The following is a 6,000-nucleotide window of genomic DNA, read 5'->3' as shown; positions in this document are numbered from 1 at the left end:
GGAAGAACAGCACAGCATTTTCTGCTTGGTAATGATACTGCTTTTTGGACAAGGCATCTGCTACAAAAACTTTAGGGCATGAGAAATTGTCGCAAATCTTTCCCCAAACCCACACAACAGACTGTATCATCACATGGGCTGCTACTACTCAATTCCAATTTCTAGACATTAATAGCTCCCATTAGAAGCTCATCATTTTCTCAGATTGACTACTAACGACTCATTTATCTGTCCAAAGATTTTTCTCTCTCTTTCTCAATTTCCAACCATTACTTAATTTCCCCTCCCTCGACTCTATATTCTTTATCTATCTATCAATCTATCTATCTATCTATCTATCTATCTATCTATCTATCTATCTATCTATCTATCTATCTATCTATCTATCTATCTATCTATCTATCTATCTATCTATCTATCTATCTATCTATCTATCGATCGATCTATCGATCGATCTATCGATCGATCTATCTATCTATCTATCTATCTATCTATCTATCTATCTATCTATCTATCTATCTATCTATCTATCTATCTATCTATCTATCTATCTATCTATCTATCTATCTATCTATCTATCTATCTATCTATCTATCTATATAAACTCTTTAGTATCGACATTCGCACAAAAAGATGGAAATGCATCACTTAAAGGATAATTAAAATAAAATGAAACACAGGCCAGATTATTCAAATTGATTTCATGATGAGGTATTTCAAAGCCGTAGGTGGGGGTTTTGTTGGTTTTTTTGCTGAATAGTATTATTAACAGCAAATTTGACATTTCACTAAGGTAAAGGCACTCGGAGGTTTGACTTTGATTTACATTCTCTGAGCTTGTGAAGATCAATTAATGTGGTTAGACGACTAGTTGCAAGTCACTAAGGGTCAAAACTCAGATACCTTCTCGCAGAAAACATGGTCCAACGCCGAAGCATTATTCTGACTCATCAGTGAGAGACTTGACTGCTCCCTCCATGAGGTCCCTGTTAATGTGTAACATTTGCCATCTGCAAATTTCGCAACTGGCTGGAATTATCCCCCAGGCACTGACTTCGTTAGCAGTTCAACTTCTGCAATCTGTTTGAACATATTCCTTCTCCCACATGACAAAACATCTGCAGAACCGTTTGATCAGTAATAAACTGCAATTCATTTCCAGGCTTGGCCTCACGGATAATTCGACCACAATTGAAATATTGTCTTCAGTTCTACTCGAATCATTATAGGTAGGATGTACCTTCCTTCGAGAGGGTGCAGAGGAGTTTTACCAGGATGCTGCGTGGACTGGAGTGCATGTCTTATGACGAGAGATTAAGACAGCTGGGCTATTTCACATCAAAGAGAAGAAGGCAGGGAGGTGACTTGACAGAGACGTACAAGAAACTGAGAGGTGTCGACAGAGTCGATGGCCAGAGACTTTTCCCCATGGCAGACATGGCTGCCACGAGGGTTCATAATATTCAGGTGTTGAAGAAAGTTATATGGGTGATGTCAGAGGACTCTTCTTTATGGAGGAATTAGTGAGTGCGTGTAAGGCACTGCCAGGGATGCTAGTGGAGTCAGAGACATTAGGAACATTTAAGCGACTGCTGGACAAGAAATTAGACGGGAGTAAACGGAGGGGTGTGAAGTTTTGGTTTATTTTAGATTAAGATAAATGCTCGGCGCAACGTTGTGGGCTGTTGAGCCTGTATTATTCTATGTTCTATGAAGTGGGTGTGAAATTAATGTGTTTGACTATTTGCTGTGATGGCGGGACTGTATTCACTGGAGATTGGATAAATGACTGAGAAGGGGGATTTAACTAATAGATATCACAAAATTTAAACCAGAGTAAGACAGGGAAACGAAAGAAAGATGTTTCTGATATTCGATGGTTCTAGTTTGTCTCAGTCTAAGGATGAAGTGAAGGACTGACAGGAGGAGAAATGTCTTCACGCAGAGTGGTGAGCCTGTGGAAGTTTTTGCCACAGAAAGAGGTTGAGACCAAGGTACTCAATGTTTTCAGGATGGAGTTAAATTAAGATCTTCGGGAGAAAGATTTCAAAGTGTATGGGGAGAATACTGGATGGGGGAGCGGAAGATAAGGACCGATTTCTCATTCGCCTTTATCTCTGGATTGACGTTTCAGTCTGAAATAGAAATGGGAATAATGGGAATACACCGTTTCAAACTTGAAGTGAAGGAGAAATTGAGCCAGTTTTCAAAGAGCATGTGTTGCATTCTGCTCTGATGTGGGCATTTTTGATCTTCGCACATTTGATTGCCAAAGGCAGACACGACTCAAGCTTTCCCGAGTGATGAATGAACATTGATGCATGACATTGGCCCTATCCACATTCAAACATTTCTTCTTTAACTTTGCAGACCAAGATCATTGTATCCTCGCTCGCCACTGCAGATGTCACAGAGGACTGGTGAGTAGCTAATGTATTATCTCTTTTCAGCAAGGTAAATAGGGTTAATCGGTAAGACGTGCATCGTTGATTGAGTAGCTATTGGACGGATTACTTAGCAATTTTTGTTTACATATATTTGGAAAAGAATCGTTTAATTAGGACTAGTCAGCAGGGCTTTGTGCTGGATATGGCATGCTTGCCAAAAATGCTTGAATTTTTCCAGGAGGTGTCGAATGAGATCGATATGGAGCATTGGGAGATTTCTATGTTGATTTTAATAAGATTTTCGAGTAAGTCCCTCATTGTAGGCTCATCCAGAAGATTAAAAAGCATGGGGTCGGCGATATTTTGACTGCTTTGTTCTAGAATTGGCTTGCTCATAGAAGGAAGCGGGTAGTGGTGGAAGGGTATTTTTCTCGATGGATGCGAGAGACTGAGGGCGCGCTGCAGATGACGCCTGCTATTTCTGATGAATATAAATGACTTGGAAGAAAATGCACACGTTTGGTGGGGCGGGGGGGGGGGGTGGTGTTAGTAAGTTGTAGACGTTACAAATATCAGCGGATTTGTGGATCGTATGGAAAATATTCAAAGCATGTCGTGGAACATAAATCAATTGGTCATATGGGAGGAGAAATGGCAGTTACTTTAATTCACGGAAAGGTGTGGTGCTGAACATTAGGCGATGAACTGTTAAGAAAAAGCATACAGGTATTGGCAGGACCCTGAAAGCGCTGATGTACAGAGGGATCGTGGGGTTTGGGTTTATAGGTCCCTGAACATTGCCACGATGGTGTTTTAAAGAAAGCACACGGCATGTTTACCTTTTTTGATCATGAAATTGAGTTGAAGAGTCAAGCTGTCATGTTGCAGCTTTGTAGGACTGTAGTTCGGCCATTCTTGAACTGTTGCAATCAGTACTATTCGCCGCAACACAGGAAGGTTGGAGATGCTTTGCAAAGGATGTAAAAGAAGCTTTTCAGGAGACTTCGTGGATTAAACAATATGAACTATAAGCGGAGACTGGAGAAAATCGGATTTTTTTCTTTGGAGCGGCGGAGGCCCGGGGAGAATTTACATAGATAGGGTTGACGGTGTGAATGTTATTATCACAGTTCAATGTCTTTGCCCGTGCATTTAATGTGAGAGCGAACAAGTTCAAAGGAGCTGAAAAGCGCATGTATTTGACATAGGCAGTAGTAGACTTCTGGATAGCTCTTCTAGTGATAGTGATGCAGGCTGATAACGTCGGGAGTTTAAGGATATCTTAGACAAACACGTGAAGATTCCAAGATAGAAGGATATGTACTCAAGGCAGAAAAAAAGGATTAGATTAATTCAATTTGGCGTCGTGTTTGGCCCGACATGGTGGTTTCAAGACCCATTACTGTGCTGTAACATGTTATATTCTATGTTCTGTTTTCTGGACTCACAAAAATGTTTCCACCTCCAATATCCGGATACAGAGGGTCAACAAAAGAAACGGGACATCAGCATAGAGTGTGGAGAGTGAACAATTGAAAGCAGGCTCATAAACTAAATTTACGGTCAATGGCTGAATAAAGTGGCTTACCAGAAACTCCAATGAACCCAATAATAATATCGCAATAACAATCAATAAGTTAAAGCAATTATTGTACTTTAAATCGTAATGAGAGGTGATCATGGTACGAAAAAATACCAGCATACATTCTTGAAATAACTTGCAGATATAAAGTCCATTGTTTACAGATTCGCTTCCGTTGAAGGAATGCTCCAGTCCGTTGTTCTCAGATTCAAATCTCTTGTAGAATATTTTTAATCGTTTCTTGTCAGATTGTGTACACTTATTCTGAAGTTACAGCCTCTTGCTCCCGGATTCTGATCTCTCTCTCTCTCTCTCTCTCGCTCTGTCTCTCCCGATTTAGTTATCCCTCTAACTACGAAGAATATGTTCCCACCGACATTATGAAACATCCATTGAAAGAAGTGACATTTAACCAGAAGAGGGAAAGCTTCCAGCGACACGTTGAGATCCATGGCGATTATTGATAATTGCAAACTTGAAACAAACTGTTTCACCTTACCTCATTCGCTCCAAAACCATGTGTATCATAACAACTAGCGAAATGGAAATATGGATCACCACTGACTGTTCCAGTAAACGATGGTGACTGTTTGTCATCTGTTAATACTCCCTGTGTGTTACGAAGTTGTGTCGTAGTTAGTTGTTCCCATACTCCCACACTGTTATAAAGTGTAAATCGGTGTAAACATTACAATTTCAGACCAGTCAGTAGGATTCCTACAGGAAAATTTGTTAGATCTGAATATTAGGTTCACAGCCTAAGATTACAGGGCACGGTGCTTAGACAGAGATGAGATGATATGTTTTCACACAGAGAGTGATAAACTTGTAGAATTATCCACCACAGAAAGTAGTTCATGCAAAACACTGAATATTTTAAAGAAAGAGATATGGAAGATTCTTATGATGAACGTACGTTATGGCAAAAAATAGTGGTAACAGGGTACTGAGTAGATTGTTCAGTTCTCGTCAGACTGAATTGTGGAACAAGCGTCAAAGCTGAAGAACCTACTCCTGGACTCATTTTCTATGTTTATAGACCCTAGGCGAAATATCACAGGACAGTTCTGCAGTGAGGGCATGGACGGTGGGCTGGTGGGCAATTACACATGTTCAGGGTTTCAATCTGCAAGTGTTTGATTGCTGCAGGGATCAGTGTTGTGGCCAGAATTATTTACAATATTAATCATAGAATCATAGAATCCCTAAAGTATGGCAACAGGCCATTTGTCCAAACAAGTCCAGACTGAACCTTGCGAGGAAGAACCCACTTAGAACCATTCCCCTACCCCATTACTATGCATTTACCCCTATTTAATGCATCTAATCGACACATCGCTGAACACTATGGGCAATGTAACATGTTAAATTCACCTAAACATCAACCCAATGCGTTGTGGGAGTATACGCGAGCACCCGAAGGAAACCCACACAGACACGGGGAGAAAGTGCAAGCTCTGCACAGCAGACGTCCGAGTCTGCAATCAAACTTGAGTCCCTGGCACTGTGACGACACCAACTGAGTCTGATTTTGCTGTTATAGACGAGGAAAGTGAACCTACTGAGGTAGATGATGCAAAAAAATTGGCAACTGATGAGAAAGACATAAATATTAAGCAGAGCTTACACACGGGCCAAGTAAGTGGGAAAACATTTTGTAGATTAAACACAATATGAATGGAAGTTAGCTCGCTGAGCTGGAAGATTTGTTTTTAGATGTTTCATCACCATACTAGGTAACAAAACTAGTGAGCGTCTTCAATGAAGCGCTCGTGGTGTGCTTCACCTCTCTATTTATAAGTCTTAGCTTCTTCAGGCAAGTGAAAATATTTCCAGTTCTATTTTAAAGAGAAGGTAGATAAGATCTAAAGCGACGTGTTTATTCATAGAGATGTGTTGAGATTGCCCTGTCTCTAAGAAGTCTCATGCGCATGTTCTTTTCACCTGTCCTCTGATGTCTGTGTTCTCCCCGATAAAGTGGTTTCCTTCTTTGTCTGTATGTATAGAAATTGCCACTCATCAACCAGAGCT

This window comes from Chiloscyllium plagiosum, unplaced genomic scaffold (genome assembly GCF_037043375.1).
Source record: "Chiloscyllium plagiosum isolate Xiang-an unplaced genomic scaffold, Cpla_swu_hap1 HiC_scaffold_41, whole genome shotgun sequence".
Classification (NCBI taxonomy): domain Eukaryota; kingdom Metazoa; phylum Chordata; class Chondrichthyes; order Orectolobiformes; family Hemiscylliidae; genus Chiloscyllium; species Chiloscyllium plagiosum.
Note: the sequence above shows the minus strand (reverse complement) of the source record.